General features: G+C 38.2%; 1 pseudogene; it reads left to right on the top strand.

Annotated features, from left to right (window-relative positions):
* The first annotated feature begins 372 nt into the window (after window positions 1–372).
* On the top strand, window positions 373–542 carry LOC132660514 (U2 spliceosomal RNA; annotated as a pseudogene).
* Window positions 543–16,466: the final 15,924 nt, after the last annotated feature.

The following is a 16,466-nucleotide window of genomic DNA, read 5'->3' as shown; positions in this document are numbered from 1 at the left end:
ATTTGGATGTAAATTAAAAAAAAAAAAAAAAAAAAAAAAAAACACCTCAGCTCAAGTATATTTCCTGCCTGCCTTACAGGGAACCCTGGGCAAATATCTGTCATAGAACTTAAATATCTCACTATAGTTGTCTGGGTTTTTTGTCTGCTTCCCCAACTATACTGAAAGCTCTTTAGTGCAGGAATCAGTTAGTTATCTTAGACTCTCCACACCTAATACAGAGCTTGGTACTTAGGCTTTTGAAAAATGGCTGTTGAATGAATGACTTTGATTGAGTTCTAAGAGGTTTATTAACAGGGCTGCTATACATTCCAGGGCACTCTTGGTTTACACCTGTTGTCCTGACACTGTTATTAATAATTACCCATTTTCATCACTTCTTGACCTTTTGGCCAAGATCAAGTGTAGTATCTGTTCTTATCAGTTTAATACCTGATATGCCTTCTATCCAAGAACAATATATTAAATGGATTTTTGGAGAAGGGAGATGGAATAGCAGCTTGCCCCATTACTTTTCACATAAAACAGGTATTGTGATATTTCAGGAACAGTCCACTCCCTCAGAGACAAAAAATAATAATAATGTTATTATTATTATTATTATCCTTTTCAATCTCAAAAGTGCACTTATTTGAAAGATAAAATATATGGTTACCCTATTTATAGAATACCTGATTGTCATAGCTGCTCTTAACTTTTGGCAAGTGTCTCTGTTTATAAGACATTTCTACCAGAGAAACCAGAAGACAGAGTAGGGTCTGTTACTAGTTCTAGTCAACATTAAATAATTGGAACCACTTTTCTGAAATTATGAGACAGAAATGAGACCCCAGAGTTATGGGAAAGAGAGGGAATTCATGCAGATCCTCACATTGATAAAACTTCTTTCAAAACCAGCAAGCTATAAAATCAGTTTGAAAAATGATTGACACAAATAGAATGGTGCAGTGCTAAGAATCTAAGAACCAACAACTATAGGATATTATAGATATGAGGCCTCACAAATTAGGTAGCTACAATAATTCATTATGTAAATAAGGAACTGAGGCCCAGAGAGATTATGTTTAATTGACCAGTTATAAAGTTAGTGTAAAAATGGGGCCTAAACATAAGGATAATCAAATATAACAAAGAAAGAAAATACAGAATTCAAAACTACACCCACATATATGCAGCTATTTGATTTTCAGTGAAGGTACCAAGGCAATCCAATGGGGAAACTAAAGTATTTTCAACCAAATGGTGCTGGAACAACTAAATATCCATATGAGAAAAAAAAAAAATGAACCTTGACCCCCTACCTCACACCATTCACAAAGACTAATTTGAGATGGATTAGAGACTAAAATACAAAAAATAAAACTATAATTATAGCTTCTAGAAAAAAAAAACCACGGGAGGATATCTTTATGACTTGAGGGTAGGTAAATATTTCTTACAGAGGACACAAAAAGCAATAAAAAGTTGATGAATTCAACTTCATCAAAATTTAAAATTTCTACTCTTTGAAAGATATTGTTAAGAATAGAATAAGCAAGCAGGGGGAGCCTGGGTAGCTCAGTCGATTAGCCCTCCGACTTTGGCTCAGGTCATGATCTCACAGTTTATGAGTTCAAGCCCCACATTGGGCTCTGTGCTGACAGCTCAGAGTCTGGAACCTTCTTCAGATTCTGTGTCTCCCTCTCTCTCTGCCCCTCCCCTGCTCGTGCTCTCTCTCTCTCTCTCTCAAAAATAAATAAATATTAAAAAATTTAAAAAAAAGAATAGAATAAGCAAGCCACATAGTGAGAAAAGAATTTGCAAAAGATATATCTAATAGATACCTATTAGCTACAAAGGAAAAAACAGTAACTTTTCAGTGCAGAAATAGAGCAGATTTTACCCTAACCAAATGATTAAAGTTAACAGTACCAGTAATGGTACAAATGGACATCATTTACCTCCTGATAGGATGCACTGAGGAGGACTCAACTTTCCTTCTGTGGTATTCCTGCCAAAAAATACATAACCTCAATCTAAACATGAGGAAACATCAAACAAACCCAAAATGAGGGAAATTCTACAAAATACCTAGTCTGTAATCCTAAAAGTGTCAAGGTTATAAAAGGCAAAGAAATACTGAGAAAGTGTTCCAGACTACCAGAGACTAAAGAAACATCATAACTGAATGAAATATGTGATCCCAGATATAATAAAGGGTATTAATGGGATGACTGATAAATTTTGAGTATGGTTAAAGTTTAGGTAATAGTATTATACCAATATTCATTTCCTAAATTTGATCATTGTACCGTTTTTATGTAAGATAATGTTCTTTCTTTATTTTTTAAAAATGTTTATTTATTTATTTTTAAGAGGGAGAGAGAGAGAGAGAGACCAGGAGAGGGGCAGAGAGAGAGAGAGAGAGAGAGAGACAAAAAATCCCAAGCAGGCTGCAAGCTGTCAGCACAGAGCCCAACATGGGGCTCAAACTCACCAACTGTGAGAGCATGGTGTTTAACCAACTGAGCCACCCAGGTGTCCCAAGAGAATATTCTTTAAAGAAAAAAAGTAAATGCACACTGAAGAATTTAGAAGTAAAAATCATCATGTCTGCAATTTACTCTCAAATATATCAGAAATTGTTATATCTATCCATCTACCTATACTTATACACATATTATATGTACACATACATATATACACTGAAAGAGAATAATTGATATAGCAAGTAAGGTAAACTGTTAACATGTGAGGAATATGGGTAAAATGTATACGGGAATTCTCCATGCCATTTTTGTGACATTTTGGAAGTCTGAACTTAATGCAAAATAAAAAATAATACAATATCAATTATAATATAATATAAATAATAAATAATATTATTAAATAATAACATAAATAATAAATTAATATAATATAATATGTAATATATAATATATATGACAAAAGACTTGAATATAAAGAATACCTATGAAACAACAGACAACCCAATTAAAAACTGGACAAAACAGTTGAGGGACACTTCACAAAGAAAGATATATATATATAGAGAGAGAGAGAGAGAGATAAATACACAGGAAAAGATGCTTAAAATCATTCATCATTAGGGCAATGCAAATTAAAGCCACGACACAATACCACTGTACACCTATCAAATTAAAAAGGTTGACAACACTAAATGTTGATGAAGACATGGAGCAACTGGAACTTTCAAATACTGCTAGTGGAGTGTTCAGTGGTATAATTACATTGAGAAAAGTTTTACAGTGTCTTATAAATCTTACTCTTTTTTAAGTTTATTTATTTACTTTTGAGACAAAGAGAGCAGGGGAGGGACAGAGCAAGAGGGAGGGAGAGAATTTGAATCACAATTCCACGCTTTCAGCAAAGAGCCTGATGTGGGATTCTATCAATGAACTGTGAGATCAGGCTTCACATGGTACACATTTTTTTGTGGACATGTGCTTTTATTCCTTTTGGGATTATAAAAGAGGTGTTGTTTAGTTTTATAAGAAACTTTTGAGTGGGGCCTGGGTGGCTCAGTCAGTTAAGTGTCCAACTCTTGATTTCAGCTCAGGTCATGATCTCATGGTTCATGAGATGGAGCCCTGTGTCAGGCTCTGTGCTGACAGCACGGAGCCTGCTTGGGATTCTCTCCCCTCTCTTTCTGCCCTCTCACCCCACTTTTTCACTCTCTCTCTCTCTCAAAATAAATAAACATTAAAAAAAAATTTTTTAATGTGTACCAGAATGCTCATAGAAGCTTTATTCATAACGGTCCAAACCTGGAAACAACCTGAATATCCATCAACAGGAGAATGAATATAGAAACCGTAGTGTATTGAAACAAATATGTAACAACATAGATGAATCTCAAAAACATCATGCCGAATGAAAGAAGACTTATAGAAACATTACGTACAGTCTGAGTCCACTTAGAAAAAGTTCTGGAACAGGCAAAATTTATCTATTTTGAAAAGAAATCAGAATAGCAGTTGCTTCTGGGAAATGTAGACACTAGAATTGACTAGAAAGGCTATGAGGGAACTTTCTGGGATAAAGGGAATATTCTATATTCTTGTTGGAAGTTTGGGTTACGGAGATGTCATCTGCCAAAGTTCATTGGATACAATACTTTAGATTTTTTTATTTCACTATATATAAATGTTACCTCAATAAAAAGAATCATAAACAGCTATTGAGCTCTAGTTATTAATATGCAGGTTGAAGTGTTTAGGGGTTTGGTATCCTGATATCTGCAACTTATTTTGAAATGGATCAAAAAATAAGATCAACTGACACATGGTTAGATGGACTGGTAAATGATAAAGCAAATAAAGCAGAATGTTAACTGTAGAATGTGTGTGTGTGTGTGTGTGTGTGTGTAATAGGTATATACACATACAATTCTTTCAACTGTTTTTTTTTTAATTTTTTTAATGTTTATTTATTTTTGAGACAGAGAGAGACAGAGCATGAACGAGGGAGGGTCAGAAAGAGAGGGAGACACAGAATCTGAAGCAGGCTCCAGTCTCTGAGCTGTCAGCACAGAGCCCGATGTGGGGCTCGAACTCACGGACTGTGAGATCATGACCTGAGCCGAAGTCGGTCGCTTAACCGACTGAGCCACCCAGGCACCCCTTCTTTCAACTGTTTTTTCCGTATGTTTGAAATTTTTCATAATAAAATATTGGGGGAAAGTTGAGCCCAAAATCCTGGACTCCAATCCCCATTTTGTTCTTTCCATTATATCATAGTTATCAAGCTTTCAATGTCTAATCATCAGACATTAGCAATCCTTTTTGAAAAGTCAGGCCAGACTAACAATAACATATAAAGGAGACATGACAAGATACGCCAGGAAAATCCTCCATAAAGCCAAGGAGATTTGTAAGCAATTCAGATCTGAAAAACAGTCCTCCAACTTAATTAAGGCCTAAGAATGCACGAAAAATCTAAGAGAAAACATCCCAAGGAAGGCCTATGTTGCCTTTTGGGGAACTGGCAAGTACAGTATAAATGACGTCACCATAGCTGACATAGAATTTCAAAATATGTTAAAGACTTACATTGCCAAGATGAGGTTTTATTAGGCTTTATGTTTGTATGACTTCTGCCTTCCTTGGACTTCATATCTAATTTCTTAACACTTTCATCAACTTCATTCTTGAGTCAAACTTACATCATGAACAAGACAAGATCACCAGCAAGAAAGGTGCAAGGACATAACTTGCATAAGAGCAAGGTATTTTGCAACTCCATTCGCTGAGCAAGACTCAAGAGGATGACTAAGAGGAATACCTATGAACAACTGCTGTGTAGTAAACAGGACCACAGTGGAGTGAGCTATCCACAGAAGCTCAGCTTTAAGCAACATTCTGTAACACTGAGTCACAGAATCAGCACACAATCCTGTTTGGCACAAGTAACACAATAATAGAGGACATCTTTGGCCAGCACTGTAGGACTTCTCCAGAGGTGAAAAGGCTAGGCTATGAATAGCTACCAATATTGATTCAGGCTTCAATAATGGCTGAATCCAAAAACCAAAGGGCAGCCAATCTTGACTTGTTTCTAGCCTCAAAAGGATGGTCAAGCCTCATTGACCACTCAGACATCTGGATGGTACTTACTGACAGTGTCAACTTTGAATATTAAGGATATACAGAAGTAAACAGGGGCATTTAATACTGGTTTAAGCCTTAATTTGTTTGTAAAAATTCAAGTTTACAAAGGACTTTAGTTAGGGATGATTTTTTAAAATATTTTATTGTAAAAATAATACATGCTTATATAAAAGAATTAGAAAAGTGGAAAATTGAGGGGCACCTGGGTGGTTCAGTCTGTTAAGCATCTGATTCTTGATCTCAGCTTAGATCTTGATCTCAGGGTGGTGAGTTCAAGCCCCTTGAACACTGGGCTCTGTGCTGGGTGTGAAGCCTACTTGAAGAAGAAGGAGGAGTGAGGGGAGAGAGGAAGAGAGGAGAGAGGAGAGAGAAGGAGAGAGGAGAGAGAAGGAGAGAGAAGGAGAGAGGAGGGAGAAGGAGAGAGGAGAAGAAAATTGAAAAATGAGAGCTATTTTAATTTTTAAGTTTACAAATAATATTTCCCTATTATAAGAGTTAAGAGTTATACTTATTATGACATATTTGGGAAATAGAAGTGTAGAGAAAAAATTTTAAGTGGTGATTATTTTCATCAAAACAATTAACTGCAACATTTCTTAACATTTCAGCATCTCTTTTTCTCAAATGTTTAATATATGATTGACTTACACAACTCTTTCAAGAATATGTCTGTTATAAGCCTTTTTTTTTTTTTTTTAAGAAGCAGGGTATAATCAAAATCATTACTAAGTAACATTTAAAATACTGGTATTGTTAGTTCTGGTTTCAACATAATACTAACTTCCAAATTCCACCTCCCTAATCAAATAAATTGAATAAAACTGGACTCTACTTCATTCTCCCATGCTAAGAAAATGAATTTGCTGCAACGATGATGACCTCTATTCTGCTGTGCGGCCCCTGTCATTAAGGGAGCAATATGAAGATTTCCGCCCTCTTCACAGAGCAGACATGGTGGTGAGGCCACAGAAGCATCCCCAGTGTACTTGAACTTCGCTTGCTCTTCATTGGTACACCTGAGGGGGTGGGTCCGGGTTGTGCTGACTCTGGTGGCCTGGGTTGTCTGCAAAGACCTCAGGCGGTGGTAGCAGGCCTCCTCGCCTTTTCCCTCTGGTCCGAGTGTGGAAAAACACCAAGGCTTCTTCCTTTCTCTTCCTAACACAGTTTGGGACTAGTGAGGATTTGCCAAAGGAACATTCCTAAAAATTCAGGGAAGCCAAAAGGAAAATAAACAAGGGAAACTCAAAAATAACAAAGTCAACAGACAGCATACAGGTTCTGAGCTTACAATAGCTAACTCACTTACATGCCCATTTCCTGTTTTCCAGGGGCCTCTCAGGGTTTGGAGGTGGAACTAGAGTGGGACCCAATCTTCTAGGTATTTTCTGGTGTGTATAGTGTCCTGTGTGAGGAGAATGTCTGTGCACCAAGTTCTGTTTGAGAGATGGTATGATGATGTAATAACAAGAGCTGGCCCTGAAGTCATCCTCCTGGCCCAAGTCTGAATCAGACTTGGATGCTTCTTGGCTGTGTACTCTTTTTTTTTTAACCACTTTATTGAGACATAATTTACATGCCATACAATTCACGTAAAGTATACAATTAAATGGTTGTATTATAGTCACAGAGTTGTGTAACCATCACCATAATCAATTTTAGAGCATTTTCATCACCTCTCTGAGAAGTGTCATATCCATTAGCAGTCACTCCCATTTCCCCCAAACCTATCCCCTCACCCGCCTACCCCTACCCTAAGCAACCACTCATCTTTCTGTCTCTACAGTTTTGTCTATTCTGCCAGTTGTGTACTCTTGAAAGCAGTATTTAACCTCTTTGACCCCTAATTTCTTCTTCTGTAAAATGGAATTTCATAGCTGCAGGACATAGGAGGCATTTAAAAATGCTCTTTCCAGGGCACCTGGGTGGCTCAGTCAGTTAAGTGTGCGACTTCAGCTCAGGTCATGATCTCACGGTTCACAGGTTTGAAACCCACTCAGGCTCTGTGCTGACAGCTCAGAGCTGGAGCCTGCTTTAGATTCTGTCTCCCTCTCTCACACTATGTATTTCTCTCTCTCTCTCTCTCTCTCTGTCTCAAAAATAAATAAACATTAAAAAAAATGTTCTTTCCTCCCCTTTCATCATGGGCCTTAAGATACTTGAGATACTCCTCATGGGCCTGGAGGAATTTGAAGCCCAGAGGAGTTAAATTACTTGCCCCAGTTATACAGCAGGTAGGTAAGTGGTGGAGCCATGTTTCGACCCAGGCAAGCTGTTTCAGAGCCTGCACACTGGATGGGGTCACACTGTACCTCTCCAGTACAAACCACCCTGTGCCTGCCACTCATCGTCCACCATGGTCACCGACAGAAAGTCTGTTGCAGCTCAAAGAATTTGTCCGTTTCAGAACCATTCTTTTTTTTTTTTTTTTTTTTTTTTTTTTTAAGAGAGAGAGCATGAGTGGGGGAGAGGGGCAGAGAGGGAGAGAAAGAGAGAGATCCCAAGCAGGCTCCACACTCAGTTTAGAGCCCAACTCAGGGCTCGATCCCACGACCCTGGGATCATGACCTGAACCAAAACCAAGGGTCAGATTCTCAACTGACTGAGCCACCCAGGCGCCCCTCACAGCTATTCTTTAATAAAACATTTCTATTCCACAGCAATAGCCTAGATCACCCGGAAAACATTTGTTTCTAGACTATACAGTGCATGAGTCTGAGTGATTTTGGGGAACTCAGAAGGCAGTCTATGAATTCAAATCAGGGAGATATGAAGGTATTTGTTTCTATAACATATCACTAAGCACAAAACCACTCTAGGATGGGAAGATCCTATTATTTCCAAATAGTGTGCAACTGTGCTGAACTGGCAGTAAACTTTGACCCTCAGTGAATGCCTTTATTATTGCTTAATAGACTGATTTCATACCCTCTACTTGTCTTAGTACTGACAACCCTTTATAGTTCATTTAAATTATGTATCTGTCTTCTCTTGATTTTCCAAGCTGTATGAGGACAGTGTCCATAACAGATCTATGTCTGTGTTTCTTAAATTAGTACAGTTCCTAGCACATAATAGATGCTTATGTTTTTTTGAGGAGACTTAATTGAATTAAAGTGAACTGAATCAAATTTCCCTAGGCCTCATGGACCTAACCATTTATTCCTGAAAGATATCTCCAAATTCTTAACATAACTTCAGTTCTCTTCATATTTTGGCAGAGGCAAATTCCTAAAGTCTACTACCATAATTCTCTCCTGCTTGATGGTTGTTCTCTGGGGACCAGAAAGTCAGGTTTCAGCATGTGGTTTTGAGTCCTGTAGGAACAGAAAATCAGTCAAAATGAAAATTTAGGCTTCCCTTTTATATCTGGCCTTAGTAAGAAATACAGAGTAAAGCAGGAAGAAAAAGGGAGTCTCCTGCACGTTGTGAGGAAAGAGAGGGGGCACCCCTTCCTTCACTGTGCCCAGTTCCTAAGTTTATTGACCACAAAGTCTTGTGTGTGAACTCTGGCTGCTTGTCCTGGGCAGTTGGTCTCCCAGCCATGCTTTTACATCCTCTAGAACATGACTGCTCAGAATTGGTCCAAGAAAGCCAAATATTCATGACTATTTCCTATTTTCTTTTCCTCACCAATGACATGTGCCCAACTTGTAAGTAGACTTTCCTTTAGTTTCTAGCATCTTCCTGACTTGATTTTATGCAACAGACCAAGGAAGTTCTATTTCAATTGCTTTCTTTTAGACCAAACATCAAGTCTACCTTCCTTTGGCATACTTACTATTCTAGGTTTATGAATACTGCATGTGCATGTGGGTGGGAGGGTGTGCATTCCCTACATATTAGGAATTTACTAATGTAAAGTAGTTTATTCTTAGAATTGTCTAAACCGTGTAATTTTTCCTTGCTCCTTCATAAAAGAGGATTGATCCCTTATGGCCTGTTGTTTCATTTTGATTACCTATTTTACTCTTTCAGATATAACTGAGATACAAAAACAATAATATGCAAAGTATATGTACAAAAAGCTTGTAATAGCCTAACAAACACCCTCAGTCTAAAATAGCAAAACTGTTCCTAGATCTAGCCCAAAAGTCTAAAAAATGCTGGGTTTCTGATGGGTAACTGGGGGTGACCAGAATAGTTGGATTTGAGAGATACCAGCACTTTCCTTTCCTCTACAAACAGACAGACAGACAAACAATTTTCAGATACTTCTGAGTGTAAAGAAGCCGGCAGTTCTACAGTGAGAAACCCATTTTGAAGGTTAAGCATTGTCCTTTCAAGGAGCTACACTTTTAAAATGGAAATGAAGGGATAATATAAGAAGTTACTACTATCATGGTATGAATTGCCTTGTAATATAGTGTTTCTCTCTCCCAGGGTGGAAATAGAACAATATGAGAATATTGTGGGCTTGGAGGATGGGGAAGAGTGTTTAAAAGAAAGTAGAACAGTGAGGGGCACCTGGGTGGCTCAGTCAGTTAAGTATCTGACTTCAGTTCAGGTCATGATCTCACAGTTTGTGAGGTCGAGTCCCACATCGAGCTCTACGCTGACAGCTCAGAGCCTGGAGCTTGTTTCAGATTTTGTGTCTCCCTCTCTCTCTGCCCCTCCCATGCTCACACTATGTATCTCTCTCTCTCTCTCAAAAATAAAACATTAAAAAAAAAAAAAAAAAAAGAACAATGAGATGTGCCAGAAATATACGTACCTACTTTGAAAGTTTGCCTCAGATCTACTCTGGTTGTAAATAGAAGGAATCCAGTCTGAAAAGAAAATAATATCTAACAGATGCTTTTACAAATCTCTATTCTCTCATTTTAATTAATTCATTTTACCTGGGGTTTTTTTGTTTTTTTTTTGTTTTGTTTTTTTTTTTTTTTTAAGTAGGCTTCATGCCAGTGTGGACACCAACGTAGTGCTTGGAACTCATGACTCTGAGATCAAGACCTGGGCTGAGACCAAGAGTTGGACACTTTCTTTTTGCTTTTTTAAATGTTTGTTCATTTATTTTGAGAGAGAGAAAGAGAAAGGGAGACAGCATGAGCAGGGGAGGGGCAGAGAGAGGGGAGAGAGAATCCTAAGCAGGCTCTCCACTGTGGGCATAGAGCCCCACGCAGGGCTTGATCCCAGGAGCCATGAAATCATGACCTGAGCCAACATCAAGAGTCAGACGCTCAACCGACTGAGCCACCCAGGCACCTCTAGAGTCAGATGTGTTAGTGAATTCATATTAAAGAGGGATCTTTTGTTAAGGAATCAATGTAATATCTGAAAAATTCAGTATGATTTTCAGAATGTTCCTTTGAGTAATATTTTGACAATACATATACACATAATTTCATCTGGATATATACATTTCCAAAATATAATGAATGGAATATTTCTAGAATGTTTGAAGAGCAAATAACCAAGAAAAACAATTTGAATATGTATTGTTTAAATCAATTAAAGTTAACAGAGCAACCATTAAAGTCCTTCACCCTAACCTAACTGCATTTCTATTATTTTTCAGCCTCTGCTAATCTTAGGACCAACATACAGAAAACAACTTTCTGGAGTCTATAGGAAGGGAAACCTTTAAATGGAATATATTCCAACCCTCTCATTTTGCACATAAGGAAACCAAGATTCAGAAAGTAAGCTGATTTGCCTAAGGTCCCTTGCTTAGTTAATAATTAATGGAGAACTAGTACTCATTCCTAATTCCCAGTTCTTGGACTTTCCTAAAATACCTTATTGCCTTATGAACAAAATACTAATTTTCTGTTTTTATAAATACATCTTCCAGCTTATTTAAAATTATTTATCAGGGCACCTGGGTGGCTCAGTCAGTTAAGCATCCAGCTCTTGGTTTTGGCTCAGATAATGATCTCACGGCTCCTGTGTTCAAGCTCTGAGTCAGGTTCTCTGTTGTCAGCAAGGAGCCTGCTTCAGATCCTCTGTATCCACCCCCCTCAAAAATAAAATTAAAAATTTTTTTAAATTAAAAAAATTAAAAAACAATTAAAAAAAATTAAATCGTTTACCATCCCAGGCAAGGCTGAGCATTTGGAATCGCTGTATTTCCATCCCTTCCTTTGACAGATATTGCAAATTGTCTCCCAACATTCATTCTTTCCTTCTTCCCTTAAAATGAAACCCCTGATTTTTAGCTGGACCCAGGAATACTCAGAATAAAGAGGTTATTCCCATCCTTCCTTGTAGCTGGGTATGGCCACATGATTCATTTCTGGCCAATTGGGTGTAAGCCAAGGAGGGAGCATAATCATTTTTACCCCTTCTCCTTCCTGCTGATTGGAACAGAGGTATGGCTGTGGGGATCATGAGATAGAAACTATGTGCTGAGGATGATAGAGTCCATAGAAAAAACCTGAGTCCCTGATGACTGTAAAGCCTCTGTATCTAGCTTCCTTTGGACTATTTTCCTTTTTGAGAAATACACCTTATGTTGTTTAAGTAATTGTTGTTGTTGTTGTTACCTGCAGCCAAATTACTCCTGAATCTAACTGTCACAGATGCACCATCATGCCAACTCACATCTCTGTTCACAAAGGCCCTGTTTCCTGCTCTGTGCCTAAGTTCTATATCTTGGCTAAGAAGTCCCTCTCTGCCGGGATACTTGAGCCCTGCCTCTCTTGATTTCTAATCCTCTATACCTCTATTACAGACTAGGACATTGTCGGGCTGGTTATTCTCTAACACCTTCCCCCCGCCATTCATCTTCTGACTCTTCTCCAGCCTGTTTAATGATCCAACAGGCTGAGTTCTACAGACCTTATCATTTGAGCTTCCACCCCTGAGAAGTACTGCCAAGGACCAGAAGCAGAGAGATATGGGAACATTTCTTACTCTGCCCTTTCCCTGCTGTGGTACCTTAGCTCTGGCCATGTTTTTCTATGACTATCACTCTGACAAGAGGTCCCTCCTCCTGACTCTGTTTCTCTCTGGGGCTTCATTGACACTGTTGCCACCCCTTGCCCTTTCAGGCTACCAATGGTGATGGCTGCCTGCCACTGCTCATTCCTGAATGCCTCAGCATCCCCTGTTGATCCCCCTCAGCTTGTCTACCCCTCTGAAAAAGTTTTTCACTTCCTGAAGAATTTCATTCTGAATTCCATCTGAAGGTACCTCTGCAACCTGCAGCAATCAAGACTAATAAAATTACAGTATGATCGTTTGCTCACTTCTTCTCTCCTCTCCTTGACTGGAAGTTTCCTGAAGGTAGGGAGCTTCATCTCTCTTTTCACAGCTTATAGTATCATAACATGATTTTTGGCACATGAGTATTAGTTGAAGAATGAGGGGTGCCTGGGTGGCTCAGTCAGTTAAGCATCAACTTCAGCTCAGGTCATGATCTTGCAGCTTGTGAGTTCGAGCCCCGCATCAGGCTCTGTGCAGACAGCTCAGAGCCTGGAGCCTGCTTCAGATTCTGTGTATCCCTCTCTTTCTGCTTCTCCCTGGCTCTCTTTCTCTTTCTCAAAAATAAATAAACATTATTAAAAAATATTTCTTTTAAAAACAATAAAGTATCTCCCTTCAGTGTACTTTTATTTAGACCTAAAAAAAATTACTTTATTTTAGGGTCACCTCAGTGGCTCAGTCAGTTAAGCGTCTGACTCCTGATTTCGGCTCAGGTCATGATCTCACAGTTCATGGGTTTGAGCCCCACATCAGGCTCCTTACTGACACTGCAGAACCTGCTTGGTATTCTCTCTCTCCCTCTCTCTCTTTGTCCCTACCCCACTCATGTCATCTGTTTCTCTCTCTCAAAATAAATTAATTTTTAAAAAATATTTTATTTTATTTTATTTTATTTTTAAAAGTTTATTTATTTTGAGAGAGAGACAGAGAGAGAGAGACAGAGAGAGAGAGAGAGAGAGAGAGAGAGCGTGCACACATGCACAGGCAGGGGAGAGGCAAAGACAGAGGGAGAAAGAGAATCCCAAGCAGCCTCCATGCTATCAGCATAGAAGAGCCCAATGTGGGGCTCCATCTCACAAACTATGGGATCATGACCTGAGCTAAAATCAAGATGCTTGACCGACTGAACCACCCAGGTGCTCCCAAAAAGATTTTATTTTTAAATAATATCTACACCCAATGTGGGGCTCAAACTAACAACCCCAAGATCAAGAGTCACACATTCTACTGACTGAGCCAGCCACTAATTTAGACCTTGAATTTTAGGTATTTTATTTGGAGTAAATTATGTCTTCCTTTCACAATTAGATCCCTTTCCTGAGGCAAACAACGTTTGCAATACCATTTGAATAAAATCTCTCTATATAAAATCAATGTTCAGCCAGATCTTTAAATTTAGTTACCACTGATTTAATATACTTTTTAATTTCTTGTTTTTTCAATATATGAAGTCTATTGTCAAATTGGTTTCCATACAACACCCAGTGCTCATCCCAAAAGGTGCCCTCCTCAATACCTACTTTTTAATTTCTTAAGAAAGTGGAAGTCTTTGCAGTTTCTTTCTTTCTTTCTTTCTTTCTTTCTTTCTTTCTTTCTTTCTTTCTTTCTCTTTCATAGGCTCTATGCCCAACATGGGGCTTGAACTCATGACCCAGAGATCAAGAGTTGCATGCTCTACAGATTAAGCTAGTCAGATACCCCTGTAGTTTCTTGATTAAGATAAAATTTGGAAGTTTCAAAACATTATAGGCTCAAAGGACTTCCAAGGATACTAAAAGATTTATTAAAAAAGAAAAAATGTGTTTGAGTTGTTCTTAGCAAAAGTCCTCAGGAGTTTGGTGTGTAGAAGAGCTAGAGCAGCCCTCAAGCCTATGTCACTAGAGGAAGCAGACAGAACAGGCTGTTGGGGCATGCTGTCCTCTTCCTAGAGGTGTTGGAACCTGGATTAGAACCTGATTTATTCACTTTCTCTGGTTTAAAATGTAAAAGGTATCTTTGACTCATCCATTTCCTTTAGACTAGATAGCCAAGCCAGCTTTCTGATTTTTATCTTCGAAACTTCTCTTCAACCATTGCTCTGCCCTCTCACTGCTGCAAAGCTAATCTTGGTCCCTATTACCTCTGTTCTGCCTTTTGCAACTATCCTAAAATAGCTGCACTGATTCCAATGCTTCTCTCGTAAGTCCTTCCTGGCCCTAGGCAACCTACCCAAGCTGTTTCTCAATCCTCTCTAACAAACACTCTCCACCAGAGAGCCTGGTCTAGTCCACCTCACAAGCATGCTTGCTCAATCCTGTCTCTGCCTGTCCCTTTGTTTATGTTGTTCCCCATATCTTAAATGCCTTTCTGCCTCTTCTCTGGCTATCCAAAATCTCACCCAAAGTTCAAGTTCAGCTTAGATTTCACCTTCCTTCCAGCAGCTCTAAATCGCAATAAATGCTCCTTTTCCAGTCATCCCATAGCACTTAGTTACAAAATCAAAGAGTTAGGAGGAAACTTAGTATAAAAAAAATCAAATATCATTTTACCAAATGAGAAAACAGAGTCAAGGAGATAATGAAGTGACCTATCCAGGGTTATATAGCTATTAAATGACAGATGGGGGAAAACAACCAAGACCCCCAATCTTAGTTTAGTGCTATGGCATTTCTCTTCCACTTGCCTTTATATCTAATAGGAATTTGCTTGTATCATTCACATTTGTTTTGTGGAACAAAGTTGTATCTCCCTACAAAGATTGAAAGTCTCTCTTTTTTTAATTTTTAAAAATGTTTATTTACTTATTTATTTTATTTATAAAAATGTTTATTTATTTATATAAATTTTATTATTTATTTATTTAAAATCTTTATTATTTATTTACTTTTTAATTTTTATTTTTTATTTTTAATTATTTTTAATTATTTTTAATTATTTTTTATTTTTTTAATTTTTAAAAATGTTTATTTATTTATTTATTTATTTATGCATTTAGAGAGTGGGAAGCAGAGGGGCAGAGAAGGAGAGATGGAATCCCAAGCAGGCTCCGTGCCACCAGTGCACTCACGAACTGTGAGATCATGACCTGAGCCAAGGTCAAGAGTCAGACACTTAACTGACTGCGCCACTCAGGCACCATGAAAGTCTCTCTTGAGATTAGAAACCATGTCTTTTACTTCTTGATATTCCCACAGCAAATAATGGGCACTCAGAAAAAATCTTTGTAGTACTGAAATTCAAAATTTTAAAGTCTTTCGACAGATCTGTTGTGCACATGGTGAGCACATAATAGATATTTCGAAAATACCAGTTGATTGACTAGCTGAGTGAAAGATGAACATATACTCTCATTCCTTCATTCATTCAGTTACGAAGATATTATGTATCAAGCACCATCTAGCTGCTAGTACACAGATTATGACATGCATGAGGGGTATGCAGTGTGTCAGGCAAGATGAATATGTAATACATCATGACCATAAAATAAAATAAGAACCTACTAGAGGTGTGCACAGGGAGGGGATAAGTATTGCAGGGGTGTGGGGAGGGAAACACAAAGACTTATCTTTTGAGTTAAGTTTTGGAGGAATAAAATCCAAGTATAGAAAAAGAAGAGGAATTCCTAGAATCAGGGTCAGCAGACACACAGAGGCAGGCAAGTGTGCATTGTCAAGGGACAGTGAAGAAGAGAAGAACTCTTAGAGAAGGTGAGTTTAGACAGGTGGATGGCATCAGCTTGTAAAGAACCTTTCGAGCAGGACTAAAGAGCTTGGACTTTATCCTGAAGGCAATGGGAGTCAGGAAACTTTTTTTTGAAGTTTTATTTATTTAAAAATTTTTTTAATCTTTATTTATTTTTGAGAGAGAGATAGCATGTGAGCAGGGGAGGAGCAGAGAGAGAGGGAGACACAGAATCTGAAGCAGGCTCCATGCTCTGAGCTGTCAGCACAGAGA

Source organism: Panthera onca, chromosome B4 (assembly GCF_046562875.1).
Source record: "Panthera onca isolate mPanOnc1 chromosome B4, mPanOnc1 haplotype 2, whole genome shotgun sequence".
Lineage (NCBI taxonomy): Eukaryota > Metazoa > Chordata > Mammalia > Carnivora > Felidae > Panthera > Panthera onca.
This window is presented reverse-complemented; position numbering and strand designations above follow the sequence as displayed.